The sequence below is a fragment of the Hypanus sabinus genome, chromosome 10, assembly GCF_030144855.1.
Source record: "Hypanus sabinus isolate sHypSab1 chromosome 10, sHypSab1.hap1, whole genome shotgun sequence".
Taxonomy (NCBI): Eukaryota; Metazoa; Chordata; class Chondrichthyes; order Myliobatiformes; family Dasyatidae; genus Hypanus; species Hypanus sabinus.
The window spans coordinates 128924413-128946968 of record NC_082715.1 but is presented as its reverse complement, the minus strand read 5'-3'; the positions used below and the strand labels follow the sequence as shown (position 1 = coordinate 128946968).

Sequence of the window (22556 nt, the reverse complement as noted above, 5' to 3'; positions counted from 1 at the left end):
GCGTCCTGGGCAGTGAGAGAGGTGTGTGTGGGTAGTGGGGACGCGAGAGATAGAGGGCTGATTGTGAGGTGGTGGCAATTGTGAGCAGCCAGCAGTGCAGTGCGGTGGAGCAGAGTGAATAGTGAGGAGAGGAGGGCAGTTGAGAGAGGAGATGTGAAAAGGAGAGTGAAGATGGGTGTAGGGAGTGAGTGAATGGGCTGTGAGGGTAAGGTAAGAGACGAAGGCAGAGAAGTGGAGAAGAGAAGAGAAGAGAAGAGAAGAGAGAAGAAGAGAGGGGCAGCGGCTGGGAAGTTGAGAGTGGTGGCATGCGGCTGAAGTAGTGTGAGGAGCAGAGTGCTGCTGCCTACGGCCATACTAGCCTGAAAACGCCCGATCTCGTCTGATCTCGGAAGCTAAGCAGGCTCAGGCCTGGTTAGTACTTGGATGGGAGACCGCCTGGGAATACCAGGTGCCGTAGGCTTTTGCTGCTTTCCCCAACTGTGCCCACTAGGAGCTGCGCTCTCTCTCTCTCTCTCGCTGTCTCTCTCTCTCTCTCTCCATCTCTCTCTCTCTCGCCCTCTGTCACCTGCACTATACTATCCGTACTCCTTTTGCCACACAGTCCACAAACGCAGGCACCCTGCTCCTGCTGTCAGGGCGCAAGAATCTGCTTTTGCTCAGCAGCCTACTGCACTTACATCCTGGCATCCTTCAGTGACTCCTCCTTACCGCCGCGCTTCACAACTCTCCTACTGCCTGCTCTCACTCTCGTCCAGCCGAGCAAGCCGCCGGGCAGGCAGGGAGCTACGCAGCAAGTGGCAAGGGAAAAATCTGGCTTGCGCAAAGCGCTCCTGTCTGCAGGAGCATGAGAGGTGGGAAGAGAATGAATGAGAGCATTAAACACATCTTAATTGTGCCGAAGAATTATCTGAGTCTGTTTTTTTGAAGCTGATCTAGAAGGAAATGGCAGTGTGGTTGAAGAGGGCGTCAGCCGTGCCAAAGGTAAGGTGGTGTTAATGAGGTAGGCTGGAGCGGCTGCAGAGCGCTGTTTGCAGTGAGTGGTAGGCGGAGAGTAGAGTAAAGGGGAAGAGTGATGGGCGAATGGAGTGTTGGCCTGGGCAGTGAGAGAGGTGTGTGTGGGTAGTGGGGACGCGAGAGATAGAGGGCTGATTGTGAGGTGGTGGCAATTGTGAGCAGCCAGCAGTGCAGTGCGGTGGAGCAGAGTGAATAGTGAGGAGAGGAGGGCAGTTGAGAGAGGAGATGTGAAAAGGAGAGTGAAGTTGGGTGTAGGGTGTGAGTGAATGGGCTGTGAGGGTAAGGTAAGAGACGAAGGCAGAGAAGTGGAGAAGAGAAGAGAGGAGAAGAGAGGGGCAGCGGCTGGGAAGTTGAGAGTGCAGGCATGCGGCTGAAGTAGTGTGAGGAGCAGAGTGCTGCTGCCTACGGCCATACTAGCCTGAAAACGCCCGATCTCGTCTGATCTCGGAAGCTAAGCAGGCTCAGGCCTGGTTAGTACTTGGATGGGAGACCGCCTGGGAATACCAGGTGCCGTAGGCTTTTGCTGCTTTCCCCAACTGTGCCCACTAGGAGCTGCTCTCTCTTTTGCTCTCTCTCTCTCTCTCTCTCGCTGTCTCTCTCTCTCTCTCTCTCCATCTCTCTCTCTCTCGCCCTCTGTCACCTGCACTATACTATCCGTACTCCTTTTGCCACACAGTCCACAAACGCAGGCACCCTGCTCCTGCTGTCAGGGCGCAAGAATCTGCTTTTGCTCAGCAGCCTACTGCACTTAGATCCTGGCATCCTTCAGTGACTCCTCCTTACCGCCGCGCTTCACAACTCTCCTACTGCCTGCTCTCACTCTCGTCCAGCCGAGCAAGCCGCCGGGCAGGCAAGGAGCTACGCAGCAAGTGGCAAGGGAAAAATCTGGCTTGCGCAAAGCGCTCCTGTCTGCAGGAGCATGAGAGGTGGGAAGAGAATGAATGAGAGCATTAAACACATCTTAATTGTGCCGAAGAATTATCTGAGTCTGTTTTTTTGAAGCTGATCTAGAAGGAAATGGCAGTGTGGTTGAAGAGAGCGTCAGCCGTGCCAAAGGTAAGGTGGTGTTAATGAGGTAGGCTGGAGCGGCTGCAGAGCGCTGTTTGCAGTGAGTGGTAGGCGGAGAGTAGAGTAAAGGGGAAGAGTGATGGGCGAATGGAGTGTTGGCCTGGGCAGTGAGAGAGGTGTGTAGGGGGTTAGGGTAAGAGAGCTGATTGTGAGGTGATGGCTATTGTGAGTAGGCAGCAGTGCAGTGCGGTGGAGCAGAGTGAATAGTGAGGAGAGGAGGGCAGTTGATAGAGGAGATGTGAAAAGGAGAGTGAAGTTGGGTGTAGGGTGTGAGTGAATGGGCTGTGAGGGTAAGGTAAGAGACGAAGGCAGAGAAGTGGAGAAGAGAAGAGAAGAGGGGAGAAGAGAGAAGAAGAGAGGGGCAGCGGCTGGGAAGTTGAGAGTGCAGGCATGCGGCTGAAGTAATGTGAGCAGCAGAGTGCTGCTGCCTACGGCCATACTAGCCTGAAAACGCCCGATCTCGTCTGATCTCGGAAGCTAAGCAGGCTCAGGCCTGGTTAGTACTTGGATGGGAGACCGCCTGGGAATACCAGGTGCCGTAGGCTTTTGCTGCTCTCACCAACTGTGCCCACTAGGAGCAGCTCTCTCTTTTGCTCTCTCTCTCTCTCTCTCTCTCTCTCTCTCTCTCTCTCTCTCTCTCTCTCACTCTCTCTCCATCTCTCTCTCTCTCGCCCTCTGTCACCTGCACTATACTATCCGCACTCCTTTTGCCACACAGTCCACAAACGCAGGCACCCTGCTCCTGCTGACAGGGCGGAAGAATCTGCTTTTGCTCAGCAGCCTACTGCACTTACATCCTGGCATCCTTCAGTGACTCCTCCTTACCGCCGCGCTTCACAACTCTCCTACTGCCTGCTCTGACTCTCGTCCAGCCGAGCAAGCCGCCAGGCAGGCAGGCAGCTACGCAGCAAGTGGCAAGGCAGAAGATGGCTTGCGCAAAATGCCCATTCTCAGCTTTGCTTCAGCCTTTGCCATCTGAGCAGCCATCATCAATGGCCACTGTTGCTGGCCGCCGCTCAGCAGGCTGGCCCTGTGTGGAACAGGCTGCTCTGAGTAGGCTCTGATGTCTGAGACTGAGCAGCCGGTGCCTCTGCAGAGCCTCGGACTGGTGGTGAGCACACGCAGCTCACCCAGGTGAGGACGGTTAGCTCAGTTGGTCAGAGCGTGGTGCTAATAACGCCAAGGTCGTGGGTTCGATCCCCATACTGTTCAAGCCACGCCTTTCCTTTAGCCGGGCTGCAGTCTGAGCGTGCCTCTGCCCGCCACCATCCACTATCCTTTGCCAATGTAGGACAGGGCTGAGACAAGCAGGCACTTCGTCCCACTAGTCCGAACCCAGCCGTCATTATCCCAGTGTGCAGGAGCAAGAGACGTGGGAACTGAATGAATCTGGCCATTACACCCATGAGAATTGGGCCGATGAATTAGCCCACTGTCTCTATTTGAAGACCCTGCTGATCAAGCGCCAATGACATAGCCAGTGACACTGGCGTCCAATGAATGTCCACAAGCACAGGCCTCTGCTCGACCAACTACTCCTCAACAAGTGCTCCGGCTGCGGCCTCTGCTGCTAGACAGCTCCTCGATTGGACCTTTCAATGTTTGCAAGCTTTCGACGAGATGGAAGCTCAGACGGACGCAGGGCCAAGAAACGTGCATTGCCAGGCTTGTGACACGAGGCGATGAACTTTGCAACTTCGGAGGTGGCACTGAATCCGTGATCAAGCGACAGAAGGTCCTTGAGGTGCTTGAAGATGCAGGACGTCTGCAAAGGCGTGATCTCGCGTGCAGGGGGACAAGGAAAAGAGCGTGTGGTTGAAGAGGGCGTCAGCCTTACCAAGGGTAAGGTGGTGTTAATGAGGTAGGCTGGAGCGGCGGCAGAGCGCTGTGTGCAGGGAGTGGTAGGCAGAGAGTAGAGTTAAGTCGAGGAAAGGGGAAGAGTGCTGGGCGAAAGCAGCGGCGTCCTGGGCAGTGAGAGAGGTGTGTGTGGGTAGTGGGGACGCGAGAGATAGAGGGCTGATTGTGAGGTGGTGGCAATTGTGAGCAGGCAGCAGTGCAGTGCGGTGGAGCAGAGTGAATAGTGAGGAGAGGAGGGCAGTTGAGAGAGGAGATGTGAAAAGGAGAGTGAAGATGGGTGTAGGGAGTGAGTGAATGGGCTGTGAGGGTAAGGTAAGAGACGAAGGCAGAGAAGTGGAGAAGAGAAGAGAAGAGAAGAGAGAAGAAGAGAGGGGCAGCGGCTGGGAAGTTGAGAGTGGTGGCATGCGGCTGAAGTAGTGTGAGGAGCAGAGTGCTGCTGCCTACGGCCATACTAGCCTGAAAACGCCCGATCTCGTCTGATCTCGGACCTGGTTAGTACTTGGATGGGAGACCGCCTGGGAATACCAGGTGCCGTAGGCTTTTGCTGCTTTCCCCAACTGTGCCCACTAGGAGCTGCTCTCTCTCTCTCTCTCTCGCTGTCTCTCTCTCTCTCTCTCTCCATCTCTCTCTCTCTCGCCCTCTGTCACCTGCACTATACTATCCGTACTCCTTTTGCCACACAGTCCACAAACGCAGGCACCCTGCTCCTGCTGTCAGGGCGCAAGAATCTGCTTTTGCTCAGCAGCCTACTGCACTTAGATCCTGGCATTCTTCAGTGACTCCTCCTTACCGCCGCGCTTCACAACTCTCCTACTGCCTGCTCTCACTCTCGTCCAGCCGAGCAAGCCGCCGGGCAGGCAAGGAGCTACGCAGCAAGTGGCAAGGGAAAAATCTGGCTTGCGCAAAGCGCTCCTGTCTGCAGGAGCATGAGAGGTGGGAAGAGAATGAATGAGAGCATTAAACACATCTTAATTGTGCCGAAGAATTATCTGAGTCTGTTTTTTTGAAGCTGATCTAGAAGGAAATGGCAGTGTGGTTGAAGAGGGCGTCAGCCGTGCCAAAGGTAAGGTGGTGTTAATGAGGTAGGCTGGAGCGGCTGCAGAGCGCTGTTTGCAGTGAGTGGTAGGCGGAGAGTAGAGTAAAGGGGAAGAGTGATGGGCGAATGGAGTGTTGGCCTGGGCAGTGAGAGAGGTGTGTGTGGGTAGTGGGGACGCGAGAGATAGAGGGCTGATTGTGAGGTGGTGGCAATTGTGAGCAGCCAGCAGTGCAGTGCGGTGGAGCAGAGTGAATAGTGAGGAGAGGAGGGCAGTTGAGAGAGGAGATGTGAAAAGGAGAGTGAAGTTGGGTGTAGGGTGTGAGTGAATGGGCTGTGAGGGTAAGGTAAGAGACGAAGGCAGAGAAGTGGAGAAGAGAAGAGAGGAGAAGAGAGGGGCAGCGGCTGGGAAGTTGAGAGTGCAGGCATGCGGCTGAAGTAATGTGAGCAGCAGAGTGCTGCTGCCTACGGCCATACTAGCCTGAAAACGCCCGATCTCGTCTGATCTCGGAAGCTAAGCAGGCTCAGGCCTGGTTAGTACTTGGATGGGAGACCGCCTGGGAATACCAGGTGCCGTAGGCTTTTGCTGCTCTCACCAACTGTGCCCACTAGGAGCAGCTCTCTCTTTTGCTCTCTCTCTCTCTCTCTCTCTCTCTCTCTCTCTCTCTCTCTCTCTCTCTCTCTCTCTCTCTCTCCATCTCTCTCTCTCTCGCCCTCTGTCACCTGCACTATACTATCCGCACTCCTTTTGCCACACAGTCCACAAACGCAGGCACCCTGCTCCTGCTGACAGGGCGGAAGAATCTGCTTTTGCTCAGCAGCCTACTGCACTTACATCCTGGCATCCTTCAGTGACTCCTCCTTACCGCCGCGCTTCACAACTCTCCTACTGCCTGCTCTCACTCTCGTCCAGCCGAGCAAGCCGCCAGGCAGGCAGGGAGCTACGCAGCAAGTGGCAAGGGAAAAATCTGGCTTGCGCAAAGCGCTCCTGTCTGCAGGAGCATGAGAGGTGGGAAGAGAATGAATGAGACCATTAAACACATCTTAATTGTGCCGAAGAATTATCTGAGTGTCATTATTTGAAGCTGATCTGGAAGGAAATGGCAGTGTGGTTGAAGAGGGCGTCAGCCGTGCCAAAGGTAAGGTGGTGTTAATGAGGTAGGCTGGAGCGGCTGCAGAGCGCTGTTTGCAGTGAGTGGTAGGCGGAGAGTAGAGTAAAGGGGAAGAGTGATGGGCGAATGGAGTGTTGGCCTGGGCAGTGAGAGAGATGTGTAGGGGGTTAGGGTAAGAGAGCTGATTGTGAGGTGATGGCTATTGTGAGTAGGCAGCAGTGCAGTGCGGTGGAGCAGAGTGAATAGTGAGGAGAGGAGGGCAGTTGAGAGAGGAGATGTGAAAAGGAGAGTGAAGTTGGGTGTAGGGTGTGAGTGAATGGGCTGTGAGGGTAAGGTAAGAGACGAAGGCAGAGAAGTGGAGAAGAGAAGAGAGGAGAAGAGAGGGGCAGCGGCTGGGAAGTTGAGAGTGCAGGCATGCGGCTGAAGTAGTGTGAGCAGCAGAGTGCTGCTGCCTACGGCCATACTAGCCTGAAAACGCCCGATCTCGTCTGATCTCGGAAGCTAAGCAGGCTCAGGCCTGGTTAGTACTTGGATGGGAGACCGCCTGGGAATACCAGGTGCCGTAGGCTTTTGCTGCTTTCCCCAACTGTGCCCACTAGGAGCTGCGCTCTCTCTCTCTCTCGCTGTCTCTCTCTCTCTCTCTCTCCATCTCTCTCTCTCTCGCCCTCTGTCACCTGCACTATACTATCCGTACTCCTTTTGCCACACAGTCCACAAACGCAGGCACCCTGCTCCTGCTGTCAGGGCGCAAGAATCTGCTTTTGCTCAGCAGCCTACTGCACTTAGATCCTGGCATTCTTCAGTGACTCCTCCTTACCGCCGCGCTTCACAACTCTCCTACTGCCTGCTCTCACTCTCGTCCAGCCGAGCAAGCCGCCGGGCAGGCAAGGAGCTACGCAGCAAGTGGCAAGGGAAAAATCTGGCTTGCGCAAAGCGCTCCTGTCTGCAGGAGCATGAGAGGTGGGAAGAGAATGAATGAGAGCATTAAACACATCTTAATTGTGCCGAAGAATTATCTGAGTCTGTTTTTTTGAAGCTGATCTAGAAGGAAATGGCAGTGTGGTTGAAGAGGGCGTCAGCCGTGCCAAAGGTAAGGTGGTGTTAATGAGGTAGGCTGGAGCGGCTGCAGAGCGCTGTTTGCAGTGAGTGGTAGGCGGAGAGTAGAGTAAAGGGGAAGAGTGATGGGCGAATGGAGTGTTGGCCTGGGCAGTGAGAGAGGTGTGTGTGGGTAGTGGGGACGCGAGAGATAGAGGGCTGATTGTGAGGTGGTGGCAATTGTGAGCAGCCAGCAGTGCAGTGCGGTGGAGCAGAGTGAATAGTGAGGAGAGGAGGGCAGTTGAGAGAGGAGATGTGAAAAGGAGAGTGAAGTTGGGTGTAGGGTGTGAGTGAATGGGCTGTGAGGGTAAGGTAAGAGACGAAGGCAGAGAAGTGGAGAAGAGAAGAGAGGAGAAGAGAGGGGCAGCGGCTGGGAAGTTGAGAGTGCAGGCATGCGGCTGAAGTAATGTGAGCAGCAGAGTGCTGCTGCCTACGGCCATACTAGCCTGAAAACGCCCGATCTCGTCTGATCTCGGAAGCTAAGCAGGCTCAGGCCTGGTTAGTACTTGGATGGGAGACCGCCTGGGAATACCAGGTGCCGTAGGCTTTTGCTGCTCTCACCAACTGTGCCCACTAGGAGCAGCTCTCTCTTTTGCTCTCTCTCTCTCTCTCTCTCTCTCTCTCTCTCTCTCTCTCTCTCTCTCTCTCTCTCTCTCCATCTCTCTCTCTCTCGCCCTCTGTCACCTGCACTATACTATCCGCACTCCTTTTGCCACACAGTCCACAAACGCAGGCACCCTGCTCCTGCTGACAGGGCGGAAGAATCTGCTTTTGCTCAGCAGCCTACTGCACTTACATCCTGGCATCCTTCAGTGACTCCTCCTTACCGCCGCGCTTCACAACTCTCCTACTGCCTGCTCTCACTCTCGTCCAGCCGAGCAAGCCGCCAGGCAGGCAGGGAGCTACGCAGCAAGTGGCAAGGGAAAAATCTGGCTTGCGCAAAGCGCTCCTGTCTGCAGGAGCATGAGAGGTGGGAAGAGAATGAATGAGACCATTAAACACATCTTAATTGTGCCGAAGAATTATCTGAGTGTCATTATTTGAAGCTGATCTGGAAGGAAATGGCAGTGTGGTTGAAGAGGGCGTCAGCCGTGCCAAAGGTAAGGTGGTGTTAATGAGGTAGGCTGGAGCGGCTGCAGAGCGCTGTTTGCAGTGAGTGGTAGGCGGAGAGTAGAGTAAAGGGGAAGAGTGATGGGCGAATGGAGTGTTGGCCTGGGCAGTGAGAGAGATGTGTAGGGGGTTAGGGTAAGAGAGCTGATTGTGAGGTGATGGCTATTGTGAGTAGGCAGCAGTGCAGTGCGGTGGAGCAGAGTGAACAGTGAGGAGAGGAGGGCAGTAGAGAGAGGAGATGTGAAAAGGAGAGTGAAGTTGGGTGTAGGGTGTGAGTGAATGGGCTGTGAGGGTAAGGTAAGAGACGAAGGCAGAGAAGTGGAGAAGAGAGGAGAAGAGAGGGTCAGCGGCTGGGAAGTTGAGAGTGGTGGCATGCGGCTGAAGTAGTGTGAGGAGCAGTGTGCTGCTGCCTACGGCCATACTAGCCTGAAAACGCCCGATCTCGTCTGATCTCGGAAGCTAAGCAGGCTCAGGCCTGGTTAGTACTTGGATGGGAGACCGCCTGGGAATACCAGGTGCCGTAGGCTTTTGCTGCTCTCACCAACTGTGCCCACTAGGAGCTGCTCTCTCTTTTGCTCTCTCTCTCTCTCTCTCTCGCTGTCTCTCTCTCTCTCTCTCTCTCGCCCTCTGTCACCTGCACTATACTATCCGCACTCCTTTTGCCACACAGTCCACAAACGCAGGCACCCTGCTCCTGCTGTCAGGGCGCAAGAATCTGCTTTTGCTCAGCAGCCTACTGCACTTAGATCCTGGCATCCTTCAGTGACTCCTCCTTACCGCCGCGCTTCACAACTCTCCTACTGCCTGCTCTCACTCTCGTCCAGCCGAGCAAGCCGCCAGGCAGGCAGGCAGCTACGCAGCAAGTGGCAAGGCAGAAGATGGCTTGCGCAAAATGCCCATTCTCAGCTTTGCTTCAGCCTTTGCCATCTGAGCAGCCATCATCAATGGCCACTGTTGCTGGCCGCCGCTCAGCAGGCTGGCCCTGTGTGGAACAGGCTGCTCTGAGTAGGCTCTGATGTCTGAGACTGAGCAGCCGGTGCCTCTGCAGAGCCTCGGACTGGTGGTGAGCACACGCAGCTCACCCAGGTGAGGACGGTTAGCTCAGTTGGTCAGAGCGTGGTGCTAATAACGCCAAGGTCGTGGGTTCGATCCCCATACTGTTCAAGCCACGCCTTTCCTTTAGCCGGGCTGCAGTCTGAGCGTGCCTCTGCCCGCCACCATCCACTATCCTTTGCCAATGTAGGACAGGGCTGAGACAAGCAGGCACTTCGTCCCACTAGTCCGAACCCAGCCGTCATTATCCCAGTGTGCAGGAGCAAGAGACGTGGGAACTGAATGAATCTGGCCATTACACCCATGAGAATTGGGCCGATGAATTAGCCCACTATTTGAAGACCCTGCTGATCAAGCGCCAATGACATAGCCAGTGACACTGGCGTCCAATGAATGTCCACAAGCACAGGCCTCTGCTCGACCAACTACTCCTCAACAAGTGCTCCGGCTGCGGCCTCTGCTGCTAGACAGCTCCTCGATTGGACCTTTCAATGTTTGCAAGCTTTCGACGAGATGGAAGCTCAGACGGACGCAGGGCCAAGAAACGTGCATTGCCAGGCTTGTGACACGAGGCGATGAACTTTGCAACTTCGGAGGTGGCACTGAATCCGTGATCAAGCGACAGAAGGTCCTTGAGGTGCTTGAAGATGCAGGACGTCTGCAAAGGCGTGATCTCGCGTGCAGGGGGACAAGGAAAAGAGCGTGTGGTTGAAGAGGGCGTCAGCCTTACCAAGGGTAAGGTGGTGTTAATGAGGTAGGCTGGAGCGGCGGCAGAGCGCTGTGTGCAGGGAGTGGTAGGCAGAGAGTAGAGTTAAGTCGAGGAAAGGGGAAGAGTGCTGGGCGAAAGCAGCGGCGTCCTGGGCAGTGAGAGAGGTGTGTGTGGGTAGTGGGGACGCGAGAGATAGAGGGCTGATTGTGAGGTGGTGGCAATTGTGAGCAGGCAGCAGTGCAGTGCGGTGGAGCAGAGTGAATAGTGAGGAGAGGAGGGCAGTTGAGAGAGGAGATGTGAAAAGGAGAGTGAAGATGGGTGTAGGGAGTGAGTGAATGGGCTGTGAGGGTAAGGTAAGAGACGAAGGCAGAGAAGTGGAGAAGAGAAGAGAAGAGAAGAGAGAAGAAGAGAGGGGCAGCGGCTGGGAAGTTGAGAGTGGTGGCATGCGGCTGAAGTAGTGTGAGGAGCAGAGTGCTGCTGCCTACGGCCATACTAGCCTGAAAACGCCCGATCTCGTCTGATCTCGGACCTGGTTAGTACTTGGATGGGAGACCGCCTGGGAATACCAGGTGCCGTAGGCTTTTGCTGCTTTCCCCAACTGTGCCCACTAGGAGCTGCTCTCTCTCTCTCTCTCTCGCTGTCTCTCTCTCTCTCTCTCCATCTCTCTCTCTCTCGCCCTCTGTCACCTGCACTATACTATCCGTACTCCTTTTGCCACACAGTCCACAAACGCAGGCACCCTGCTCCTGCTGTCAGGGCGCAAGAATCTGCTTTTGCTCAGCAGCCTACTGCACTTACATCCTGGCATCCTTCAGTGACTCCTCCTTACCGCCGCGCTTCACAACTCTCCTACTGCCTGCTCTCACTCTCGTCCAGCCGAGCAAGCCGCCGGGCAGGCAGGGAGCTACGCAGCAAGTGGCAAGGGAAAAATCTGGCTTGCGCAAAGCGCTCCTGTCTGCAGGAGCATGAGAGGTGGGAAGAGAATGAATGAGAGCATTAAACACATCTTAATTGTGCCGAAGAATTATCTGAGTCTGTTTTTTTGAAGCTGATCTAGAAGGAAATGGCAGTGTGGTTGAAGAGGGCGTCAGCCGTGCCAAAGGTAAGGTGGTGTTAATGAGGTAGGCTGGAGCGGCTGCAGAGCGCTGTTTGCAGTGAGTGGTAGGCGGAGAGTAGAGTAAAGGGGAAGAGTGATGGGCGAATGGAGTGTTGGCCTGGGCAGTGAGAGAGGTGTGTGTGGGTAGTGGGGACGCGAGAGATAGAGGGCTGATTGTGAGGTGGTGGCAATTGTGAGCAGCCAGCAGTGCAGTGCGGTGGAGCAGAGTGAATAGTGAGGAGAGGAGGGCAGTTGAGAGAGGAGATGTGAAAAGGAGAGTGAAGTTGGGTGTAGGGTGTGAGTGAATGGGCTGTGAGGGTAAGGTAAGAGACGAAGGCAGAGAAGTGGAGAAGAGAAGAGAGGAGAAGAGAGGGGCAGCGGCTGGGAAGTTGAGAGTGCAGGCATGCGGCTGAAGTAGTGTGAGCAGCAGAGTGCTGCTGCCTACGGCCATACTAGCCTGAAAACGCCCGATCTCGTCTGATCTCGGAAGCTAAGCAGGCTCAGGCCTGGTTAGTACTTGGATGGGAGACCGCCTGGGAATACCAGGTGCCGTAGGCTTTTGCTGCTTTCCCCAACTGTGCCCACTAGGAGCTGCTCTCTCTCTCTCTCTCTCGCTGTCTCTCTCTCTCTCTCTCTCCATCTCTCTCTCTCTCGCCCTCTGTCACCTGCACTATACTATCCGTACTCCTTTTGCCACACAGTCCACAAACGCAGGCACCCTGCTCCTGCTGTCAGGGCGCAAGAATCTGCTTTTGCTCAGCAGCCTACTGCACTTAGATCCTGGCATTCTTCAGTGACTCCTCCTTACCGCCGCGCTTCACAACTCTCCTACTGCCTGCTCTCACTCTCGTCCAGCCGAGCAAGCCGCCGGGCAGGCAGGGAGCTACGCAGCAAGTGGCAAGGCAGAAGATGGCTTGCGCAAAATGCCCATTCTCAGCTTTGCTTCAGCCTTTGCCATCTGAGCAGCCATCATCAATGTCCACAGTTGCTGGCCGCCGCCAAGCAGGCTGGCCCTGTGTGGAACAGGCTGCTCTGAGTAGGCTCTGATGTCTGGGACTGAGCAGCCGGTGCCTCTGCAGAGCCTCGGACTGGTAGTGAGCACACGCAGCTCACCCAGGTGAGGACGGTTAGCTCAGTTGGTCAGAGCGTGGTGCTAATAACGCCAAGGTCGTGGGTTCCATCCCCATACTGTCCAAGCCACGCCTTTCCTTTAGCCGGGCTGCAGTCTGAGCGTGCCTCTGCCCGCCACCATCCACTATCCTTTGCCAATGTAGGACAGGGCTGAGAGAGTGCTCAAGCAGACAAGCAGGCACTTCGTCCACCTAGTCCGAACCCAGCCGTCATTATCCCAGTGTGCAGGAGCAAGAGACGTGGGAACTGAATGAATCAGGCCATTACACCCATGAGAATTGGGCCGATGAATTAGCCCACTGCCTCTATTTGAAGACCCTGCTGATCAAGCACCAATGACATAGCCAGTGACAGTGGCGTCCAATGAATGTCCACAAGCACCGGCCTCTGCTCGACCAACTACTCCTCAACATGTGCTCCGGCTGCGGCCTCTGCTGCTAGACAGCTCCTCGATTGGACCTTTCAATGTTTGCAAGCTTTCGACGAGATGGAAGCTCAGACAGACGCAGGGCCAAGAAACGCGCAGTGCCAGGCTTGTGACACGAGGCGATGAACTTTGCAACTTCGGAGGTGGCACTGAATCCGTGATCAAGCGACAGAAGGTCCTTGAGGTGCTTGAAGATGCAGGAGGTCTGCAAAGGCGTGTCTCGCGTGCAGGTGGACAAGGAAAAGAGCGTGTGGTTGAAGAGGGCGTCAGCCTTGCCAAGGGTAAGGTGGTATTAATGAGGTAGGGTGGAGCGGCTGCAGAGCGCTGTGTGCAGGGAGTGGTAGGCAGAGAGTAGAGTGAAGGCGAGGAAAGGGGAAGAGTGCTGGGCGAAAGCAGCGGCGTCCTGGGCAGTGAGAGAGGTGTGTGTGGGTAGTGGGGACGCGAGAGATAGAGGGCTGATTGTGAGGTGGTGGCAATTGTGAGCAGCCAGCAGTGCAGTGCGGTGGAGCAGAGTGAATAGTGAGGAGAGGAGGGCAGTTGAGAGAGGAGATGTGAAAAGGAGAGTGAAGTTGGGTGTAGGGTGTGAGTGAATGGGCTGTGAGGATAAGGTAAGAGACGAAGGCAGAGAAGTGGAGAAGAGAAGAGAAGAGAGGAGAAGAAAGGGGCAGCGGCTGGGAAGTTGAGAGTGGTGGCATGCGGCTGAAGTAGTGTGAGGAGCAGAGTGCTGCTGCCTACGGCCATACTCGCCTGAAAACGCCCGATCTCGTCTGATCTCGGAAGCTAAGCAGGCTCAGGCCTGGTTAGTACTTGGATGGGAGACCGCCTGGGAATACCAGGTGCCGTAGGCTTTTGCTGCTCTCACCAACTGTGCCCACTCGGAGCTGCTCTCTCTTTTGCTCTCTCTCTCTCGCTGTCTCTCTCTCTCTCTCTCTCTCTCGCTGTCTCTCTCTCTCTCTCTCTCTCTCTCTCTCTCTCTCTCTCTCTCCATCTCTCTCTCTCTCGCCCTCTGTCACCTGCACTATACTATCCGCACTCCTTTTGCCACACAGTCCACAAACGCAGGCACCCTGCTCCTGCTGACAGGGCGGAAGAATCTGCTTTTGCTCAGCAGCCTACTGCACTTACATCCTGGCATCCTTCAGTGACTCCTCCTTACCGCCGCGCTTCACAACTCTCCTACTGCCTGCTCTCACTCTCGTCCAGCCGAGCAAGCCGCCAGGCAGGCAGGGAGCTACGCAGCAAGTGGCAAGGGAAAAATCTGGCTTGCGCAAAGCGCTCCTGTCTGCAGGAGCATGAGAGGTGGGAAGAGAATGAATGAGACCATTAAACACATCTTAATTGTGCCGAAGAATTATCTGAGTGTCTTTGTTTGAAGCTGATCTGGAAGGAAATGGCAGTGTGGTTGAAGAGGGCGTCAGCCTTGCCAAGGGTAAGGTGGTGTTAATGAGGTAGGCTGGAGCGGCTGCAGAGCGCTGTTTGCAGTGAGTGGTAGGCGGAGAGTAGAGTAAAGGGGAAGAGTGATGGGCGAATGGAGTGTTGGCCTGGGCAGTGAGAGAGGTGTGTAGGGGGTTAGGGTAAGAGAGCTGATTGTGAGGTGATGGCTATTGTGAGTAGGCAGCAGTGCAGTGCGGTGGAGCAGAGTGAATAGTGAGGAGAGGAAGGCAGTAGAGAGAGGAGATGTGAAAAGGAGAGTGACTTTGGGTGTAGGGTGTGAGTGAATGGGCTGTGAGGGTAAGGTAAGAGACGAAGGCAGAGAAGTGGAGAAGAGAAGAGAAGAGAGGAGAAGAGAGGGGCAGCGGCTGGGAAGTTGAGAGTGGTGGCATGCGGCTGAAGTAGTGTGAGGAGCAGAGTGCTGCTGCCTACGGCCATACTAGCCTGAAAACGCCCGATCTCGTCTGATCTCGGAAGCTAAGCAGGCTCAGGCCTGGTTAGTACTTGGATGGGAGACCGCCTGGGAATACCAGGTGCCGTAGGCTTTTGCTGCTCTCACCAACTGTGCCCACTAGGAGCTGCTCTCTCTTTTGCTCTCTCTCTCTCTCTCTCTCGCTGTCTCTCTCTCTCTCTCTCTCTCTCTCGCCCTCTGTCACCTGCACTGTACTATCCGCACTCCTTTTGCCACCAGGGTTTTGCTGCTCTCACCAACTGTGCCCACTAGGGGACGCTCGCTCTTTATTTTTTTTCGCTCTCCCTCTCCCTTTGCCACTCAGCGTTCAAATGTAATCACGGTAGAAGAACCTCCTCCTTGCTCAGCAGCCAGCTGCACTTAGAAGCGTCCTTCATTTCCTCCATGTTTGATCCCCGCTTGAGCTGTCTCCTGCTGCCGGCTTTCCCTCTCAGCCAAGCATGTGGTTAGCAAGACGCAAGTGCACCTTTCGCCTCATATCGCCCATTCTGAGCTCTGTCTTTGCCTTCAGCATCTGAGTAGGCATCACCAATGGCCCCTGCGATGGCACCAATGGCTTGTCCTACTGCGGCCAAGCTGGCTGGTTGTATACCGTATTAGATGCTCTCAACAGCCAAGCATGACAGACTCGGACCAGCCTGTTCCATCTGCAGTCTGTCTGATTGGCAACGGCAGACGCACCCACCTTTGGGAGGATGGTCCGCTCAATTGGTCAGAGCGAGCTGCTGGTAAAAATGCTAAGGTGGTGGGTTCCATCCCCATATACTGTCCAAGCGTTTCCTTTAACCGGCAGCTGCTCTCCCGCAAGCGGGAGGACTGTCTGTAGGAAAGGGTTGGCGAATGCTTTTTTATAAAGTACGTTCACTTTCCCAACTGCGTGGGCCAAGGTCGGACAAAGTGTCAGCATGTTGACTCATGGAGCGCTCCAGCAGATCAACAGACCCGTCGGCCCATCTCGTCCTTGCCCAGCTTTTGTTCCCTCATGCCGGCAAGAGCTTGAGACCTGGAAACTGAGTTAGGTCGCTGGGCCCAACGAGTCTGCTCCAAAAAACCCATCATGGCTAATTAATTATCCTCTTCCCAATCTTTTCCTCCCACCATCTCCGCACTGCCTTTGAATCTCTCTGTAATCAGGAACCTATCAACCTTGGCCTGAAACATCTCCACTGACCTTGCACTCACTGACGTCCACGGTAATGAATGTCACATCACCACCACTCACTGCCTACAGAAATCCTGGTTGTCTCTTTTGTAAAGAGACATCTCTCTGAGGCTGTAGACTCTGGTGCTAGACACCACTACGATAGGAAACATCCTCATCACATCTATTCTATCTCGGCCTTTCAATATTTGATAGCTTTCAATGAGATCGACCCTCGTTCTTCTAAATGCCATTGCATATCGACTCAGAGACACGAAACTACCACTGCCTGTCATCTCCCTCAAGGTGACGTGCCATCCAACTTGGGGTCTCGTGCTGAATGCCTCATCAAGCAACAGAGCCTCCTTGAACTGCCTCCCAGCTGGGATCTTCTCAAAGGCTTGGCTCGAGTCCAGGTCGACAACAGCCACCTCCTCGTGCTCACGAGCATTCCTGTTCACCTCCTCAATAAATCAAACAGATTGGTTGGTCAGGCATGACCAGTCACTACCAAAGACAAGGGCTTTAAATCGAAGCAAGAGGCGGAGAGTGAAGAAGTGAAGGCATCTCGGAGAGCAGCCATTTTTTTAACTTATCGGGGAAAAGAAGCTAGACTGCACAGGTGCGTAACATAGCGCGCCAAAGATTTAAAAAAAAGACTGCCATATACAGTGGCCATCGTTGGAGTGGACTGAGTCAGAGTGGGACAGCTTTGGCTCAACAGGCTTCGGTGTGAACAGGCAGAGGCGAGGGTAGGTTCTGGTAAATTTTGTTTGTTTAGAGTAGAGAGAATGCCAGGCAGAATGTTGGAACACTCTTCTTGCAGGTGTTGTTGTCAGGGACACCGGAGGTCTCATCATTTCCTATCCAGCATCCAGCTGCAGCTCCTAACAAACCGCGTTAGGCAGGGGTCAACAACCTTTTATGCACCAGGAACCGGTTTAATGTTGACAATATTCGTGCAGACTGGCCAACAAGGGGGTGGTGTTAATCACGACCGGAATATAGGTGATAAATCAACTATGAGTCACTTATAAGTGGCTAATACACTCAATTTCATTTCTAAATGGGTTTATCTAACGAATTTAATATTAAACACAGCGCATATTTTCCTCACATGAATATAGTGATAAGCCAATTATGTCAATAGCATCATATCATTTTAAGTAACATTTGAATATTAAACACACAGCACATATTTTCCTCATATGAAAATATAAATTCATTGCAACACACCAATATCGCTGAATCAGTGGGAGCCCTGGGCTTGTTTCCCTGCAACAAGACGATCCCATCGAGGGGTGATGGGAGACAGTGATATTCGAAGGGGGTTCCTTGTGTCCAGTCTACTCCGCAATTTAGTTTTTTGTGACTCTCAGCACTTGCTTCTGTCCCACTTGTTCACGTTTTTTTCTGCTCAAAAAACTCGGTGGGTTTGTCTTTAGGGGCAGGTGCTTGGACTCAAGGTGCTGAAGCAGTTTTGAGGGCTTCATTGCCTCATTAGACAGCCTCTGGGCCCAAACTCCAGCCGCCTGCCCGCCAGCTGCCAGACACCTTGGCCAGGTGTGGCTGGTGGTGGGTGGGGTGAGAGGACAAGGTCAGGGCCGGAGGTCCCCGTACCGGGACCGCGGCGGTCACAGTCCGAAGGGAGCGACTTACCGAGCGAGGAGAACAACAGGGTGCCCGCCCACCCCCCTTGCAGGTTCGTAGGATCTATCGGCTGACAAAAGTTTGACTCGAGGGATGACTTTCAGTAGATCGCAGCGAGGTAGCTGCTCTGCTACTTATGGAACTCTGAGCTTGAATTAGGTCGTCTGAGAATATTTCTAGGACCGGGTTCCCCATGTCATTCAGTGTGCTAAACAGGTTTAGAGTCAGCGCCCATCTGTCCGCGCTCCAAGCCAGTTGCAACAGCACTTCTTGCCGGCCACGCGAGGCGGCCGGTTACCCGAGGCCAACCAGTGATCCCCAGCGCCAGGGTATCGCTGCGGTTAGGTAACTGATGACCTCGTATGCATTCAAGATCAACAGTGGGCGTGACAGGGAATGAGGAAAAGTGCAGCTAACTCATATCACCACATCATATCATTTCCTTGCTTTGCGGCCCAGTTGGGTTGGGGAACCACTGGCGTTAGGAAACTGGAGCAGGAGCTGGATTACCTCCAGATCATTCGGGAGAATGAGGATTATATAGATAGCTACAGGGAGGCAGTTACACCAAAGGAAAAGCGCATAGGTAATTGGGTTACCGTCAGGCAAGGGAAGGGGAAAGGGCAGGCAGAGCACGGCTCCCCTGTGGCCATTCCCCTCAAGAACAAGTATACCGATTTGGATACTGTTGGGGGGGTGATGACTTACCTGGGACAAGCTGCGGAAGTGTGATCTCTGGTACTGAGTCTGGTTCTGCAGTGCAGAAGGGAGTGGGGAACAAGAGGAGAGTGGTAGTGTTAGGGGACTCTATAGTTAGAGGTACAGACAGGAGGTTCTGTGGTCGTGACAGAGACTCCCGGATGGTTTGTTGCCTCCCGGGTGCCAGGGTCAGGGATGTCTCTGAGCACGTGCACAGCATTCTGAAATGGGAGGGTGAGCAGCCAGATGTCATGGTACACATCGGTACCAATGACGTAGGAAGAAAGAGTGAGGTGGTCCTGAAGAGTGAGTATAGAGAGCTTGGTAGGAAGCTAAAAAGCAGGACCTTGAGGGTGGTAATCTCAGGATTGCTACCTGTGCCACGTGCCAGTGAGGGTAAGAGTAGGGTGCTCTGGAGGATGAACACGTGGCTGAGGAACTGGTGTATGGGGCAGGGTTTCAGACTTCAGGATCGTTGGGACCTCTTGTGGGACCTGTACAAGAGAGACTGGTTAAACTTGAACCCTGAACTACAGGGGGACCAATATCCTTGCAGGGAGGCTTGTTAGTTCTATTGGCGGGGGGGGGGGGGGGGGTTAAACTAGATTTGCAGGGGGTCGGGAACCAGAGTGCCAGAGTAGATAGTAAATAAATGATAATGAAAATAAATGGTAAAGTTTCATGTAAAGTCACAAATAGAAAGGTTTTGAGTGGCAGTAATAATCTTGAGGTGTGTCTATTTAAATGAGGAGTATTGCGGGGAAGGCTGATGAGCTGAGGGAGTGGATTAACACGTGGAATTATGACATTGCCATTTGTGAAACTTGGCTACAGGAGGGGCAGGACTGGCAGCTCAATGTTCCAGGGTTCCGATGTTTCAGATGTGATAGAGGCAGAGGGATGAAGGGTGGGGGGGTGGCATTGCTAGTCAGGGAAAATGTTACAGTAGTGCTCGGGCAAGACAGATTAGAGGGCTTGTCTACTGAGGCCATATAGGTGGAGCTGAGAAACAGGAAAGGTATGACCACATTAATGGGGTTGTATTAGAGACCACCCAAGTCTGCGAGAATTGGAGGAGCAAATCTGCAGAGAGATAGCAGACAACTGCAGGAAACAAAAAGTTGTGATAGTAGGGGATTTTAATTTTCCACGTATTGATTAGGTCGAGACTGGTTAGAGTTTGTAAAATGTGTTCAGGAAAGTTTTCTAAATCAATATATAGAGGTACCGAGTAGAGAGAATGCAATATTATATCTCCTATTAGGAAACGAATTAGGACAGGTGACTGAAGTGTGTGTAGGGGAACACTTTGGTTCCAGTGATCATAACACCATTAGTTCCAACTTGATCATGGATAAAGATAGATCTGGTCCTCGGGTTGAGGTTCTAAACTGGAAAAAGGCCGAATTTGAAGAAATGAGAAAGGATCTAAAAAGTGTGCATTGGGACAGGTTGTTCTCTGGCGAGGATGTCGTTGGTAAGTGGGAGGCCTTCAAAAGAGAAATTTTGAGAGTGCAGAGTTTGTGTGTTCCTGTCAGGATTAAACGCAAAGTGAATAAGAATAAGGAACCTTGGTTCTCTCAGGATATTAGAACTCTGACAAAGAAGAAGAGAGAAATGTATGACATGTATAGGAAACAGGGAGCAAATAAGGTACTTGAGGAGTATAAAAATGCAAAAAAATACTTAAGAAAGAAATCAGGAGGGCTAAAAGAAGACATGAGGTAGCTTTGGCAGTCAAGGTGAAGGATAATTCAAAGAGCTTCTACAGGTATATTAAGAGCAAAAGGATAGTAAGGGATAGAATTGGTCCTCTTGAAGATCAGAGTGGTCGGCTATGTATGAAACCAAAAGAAATGGAGGAGTTCTTAAATGGTTTTATTGCATCTGTATTTACTAAGGAAACTGGCATGGAATCGATGGAAATAAGGCAAACAAGTAGTGAGGTCATGGAACCTATACAGATTGAAGAGGAGGTGCTTGCTATCTTGAGGCAAATCAGAGTAGATAAATCCCCAGGACCTGACAGGGTATTCCTACGGACCTTGAAGGAGACTAGTGTTGAAATTGCAGGGGCCCTGGCAGAAATATTTAAAATGTTGGTATCTACGGGTGAGGTGCCGGAGGATTAGAGGATAGCTAATGTTGTTCTGTTGTTTAAAAAAGACTCTAAAAGTAATCCGGGAAATTATAGGCTGGTAAGTTTGACGTTGGTAGTAGGTAAATTATTGGAAGGAGTTCTCAGAGATAGGATCTACAAGTATTTAGATAGACAGGGACTTATTAGGGAGAGTCAACACGGCTTTGTGCGTGGAAGGTCATGTTTAACAAATCTATTGGAGTTTTTCGAGGAGGTTACAAGGAAAGTGGATGAAGGGAAGGCGGTGGATGTTGTCTACATGGACTTCAGTAAGGCCTTTGACAAGGTCCCGCATGGGAGGTTTGTTAGGAAGATTCAATCGCTAGGTATACATGGTGAGGTAGTAAATTGGATTAGACATTGGCTCAATGGGAGAAGTCAGAGAGTGGTAGTGGAGGATCGCTACTCTGAGTGGAGGCCTGTGACTAGTGGTGTGCCACAGGGATCAGTGCTGGGTCCATTGTTATTTGTCATCTATATCAATGATCTGGATGATAATGTGGCAAATTGCATCAGCAAATTTGCTGATGATACAAAGATTGGAGGTGTAGTGGACAGTGAGGAAGGTTTTCAAAGCTTGCAGAGGCATCAGGACCAGCTGGAAAAATGGCAGGTGGAGTTTAATGCGGACAAGTGTGAGGTTTTGCACTTTAGAAGGAAAAACCAAGGTAGATCATACAAGGTAAATGGTAGGGCACCGAGGAGTGCAGTAGAAGAGGGATCTGGGAATACAGATACAAAATTCCCTAAAAGTGTCGTCACTGGTAGATAGGGTAGTAAAGAGAGCTTTTGGTACATTGGCCTTTATAAATCAAAGTATTAATTGTAAGAGTTGGAATGTTATGGTGAGGCCGAATTTGGAGTATTGTGTGCAGTTCTGGTCACCTAATTACAGGAAGGATATTAATAAGTTTGAAAGAGTGCAGAGAAGGTTTACGAGGTTGTTGCCGGGTCTTGAAAAACTGAGTTACAGAGAAAGGTTGAATAGGTTAGGACTTTATTCCCTGGACCGTAGGAGAACGAGGGGTGATTTGATAGAGGTGTATAAAATTATGATGGGTATAGATAGAGTGAATGCAAGCAGGCTTTTTCCACTGAGGCTAGGGGAGAAAAAAACCAGAGGACATGGGTTAAGTGTGAAGGGGGAAAAGTTTAAAGGGAACATTGGGGGGGGGCTTCTTCACACAGAGAGTGGTGGGAATGTGGAATGAGCTGCCAGATGGAGTCGTAAATGTGGGCTCACTTTTAACATTTAAGAAAAACTTGGACAGGTACATGGATGAGAGGTGTATGGAGGGATATGGGCCAGGTGCAGGTCAGCGGGACTAGGCAGAAAAATGGTTTGGCACAGCCAAGAAGGGCCAAAAGGCCCGTTTCTGTGCTGTAATGTTCTATGGTTCTATTGGAGCATCTTTAACATCTAACTATGTCTCCAAATACTTATACATCCTACCCCTTATCTCAGCATTTTGTGTGTGTGTATAGAGCAAACATTGTGAGGTGGTGGCTATTGTGAGCAACAAGCAGTGCAGTGTGGTGGAACAAAGTGGTTGAAGGAGTGAATTGTGAGGAGAGGAGGGCAGGTGAGAGAGGAGAGGTGAAAACTGGAGGGAAGAGTGTAGGGTGTGAGTGAATGGGTTACAAGTGTAAGGTTAGATGTGAAGTCAGAGGAATGGGAAGAAAAAACAGTGGACTTTGGGCATCTTGGTAGTCGCTGAATTGGTGTGCGTCGTTAAGTGGTGTGAGGTACCATTGGTTGGTGTCTATGGCCATACCTGTCTTAAAACGGCTGATCTTGGAAGCTAAGCAGGCTCAGGCCTGGTTCATACTTCGACGGGAGACTGTCTGAAATACCAGGTGTGTCGTCTCCTGAATTGTCCCCACTGTAAAGCCCTGATTTTTTTTCTTTCTCTCCCCCTCACACACTCTCCACTCTCCGTTTGCCACTCAGCATAGAAATGCAAGCACCCTACTCTGCTGTCAATAATCAGCAGCCAACTACACTTAGCACTAGCAAAATGCCCATTCTCAGCTTTGCTTCAGCCTTTGCCATCTGAGCAGCCATCATCAATGGCCACTGTTGCTGGCCGCCGCTCAGCAGGCTGGCCCTGTGTGGAACAGGCTGCTCTGAGTAGGCTCTGATGTCTGAGACTGAGCAGCCGGTGCCTCTGCAGAGCCTCGGACTGGTGGTGAGCACACGCAGCTCACCTAGGTGAGGACGGTTAGCTCAGTTGGTCAGAGCGTGGTGCTAATAACGCCAAGGTCGTGGGTTCGATCCCCATGTTTCCTTTGGCTGGCAGTTGATCTCACACAAGCGG

At 52.6% G+C, this 22556-nt stretch overlaps 14 non-coding genes across 14 annotated transcripts; all 14 read left to right on the top strand.

The window, feature by feature from the left end:
• Positions 1–341: 341 nt before the first annotated feature.
• Positions 342–460, top strand: LOC132401395 (5S ribosomal RNA). Its single transcript, XR_009514554.1, has one exon. It is a non-coding gene; the product is annotated as a 5S ribosomal RNA (ribosomal RNA).
• A 954-nt stretch (positions 461–1414) lies between these two features.
• Positions 1415–1533, top strand: LOC132401394 (5S ribosomal RNA). Its single transcript, XR_009514553.1, has one exon. It is a non-coding gene; the product is annotated as a 5S ribosomal RNA (ribosomal RNA).
• A 975-nt stretch (positions 1534–2508) lies between these two features.
• On the top strand, positions 2509–2627 carry LOC132401393 (5S ribosomal RNA). The gene has a single exon (XR_009514552.1). It is a non-coding gene; the product is annotated as a 5S ribosomal RNA (ribosomal RNA).
• Positions 2628–3220: 593 nt separating this feature from the next.
• trnai-aau (transfer RNA isoleucine (anticodon AAU)) lies at positions 3221–3294 on the top strand. The gene has a single exon. It is a non-coding gene; the product is annotated as a tRNA-Ile (tRNA).
• A 2141-nt stretch (positions 3295–5435) lies between these two features.
• LOC132401392 (5S ribosomal RNA) lies at positions 5436–5554 on the top strand. The gene has a single exon (XR_009514551.1). It is a non-coding gene; the product is annotated as a 5S ribosomal RNA (ribosomal RNA).
• Positions 5555–6534: 980 nt separating this feature from the next.
• LOC132401431 (5S ribosomal RNA) lies at positions 6535–6653 on the top strand. The gene has a single exon (XR_009514586.1). It is a non-coding gene; the product is annotated as a 5S ribosomal RNA (ribosomal RNA).
• Positions 6654–7607: 954 nt separating this feature from the next.
• On the top strand, positions 7608–7726 carry LOC132401420 (5S ribosomal RNA). Its single transcript, XR_009514575.1, has one exon. It is a non-coding gene; the product is annotated as a 5S ribosomal RNA (ribosomal RNA).
• A 971-nt stretch (positions 7727–8697) lies between these two features.
• LOC132401409 (5S ribosomal RNA) lies at positions 8698–8816 on the top strand. The gene has a single exon (XR_009514568.1). It is a non-coding gene; the product is annotated as a 5S ribosomal RNA (ribosomal RNA).
• Positions 8817–9379: 563 nt separating this feature from the next.
• On the top strand, positions 9380–9453 carry trnai-aau (transfer RNA isoleucine (anticodon AAU)). Its single transcript has one exon. It is a non-coding gene; the product is annotated as a tRNA-Ile (tRNA).
• A 2133-nt stretch (positions 9454–11586) lies between these two features.
• Positions 11587–11705, top strand: LOC132401402 (5S ribosomal RNA). Its single transcript, XR_009514561.1, has one exon. It is a non-coding gene; the product is annotated as a 5S ribosomal RNA (ribosomal RNA).
• Positions 11706–12268: 563 nt separating this feature from the next.
• trnai-aau (transfer RNA isoleucine (anticodon AAU)) lies at positions 12269–12342 on the top strand. The gene has a single exon. It is a non-coding gene; the product is annotated as a tRNA-Ile (tRNA).
• A 1092-nt stretch (positions 12343–13434) lies between these two features.
• On the top strand, positions 13435–13553 carry LOC132401407 (5S ribosomal RNA). The gene has a single exon (XR_009514566.1). It is a non-coding gene; the product is annotated as a 5S ribosomal RNA (ribosomal RNA).
• Positions 13554–14562: 1009 nt separating this feature from the next.
• On the top strand, positions 14563–14681 carry LOC132401388 (5S ribosomal RNA). The gene has a single exon (XR_009514549.1). It is a non-coding gene; the product is annotated as a 5S ribosomal RNA (ribosomal RNA).
• A 7772-nt stretch (positions 14682–22453) lies between these two features.
• Positions 22454–22528, top strand: trnai-aau (transfer RNA isoleucine (anticodon AAU)). The gene has a single exon. It is a non-coding gene; the product is annotated as a tRNA-Ile (tRNA).
• The last annotated feature ends 28 nt before the right edge of the window (positions 22529–22556 follow it).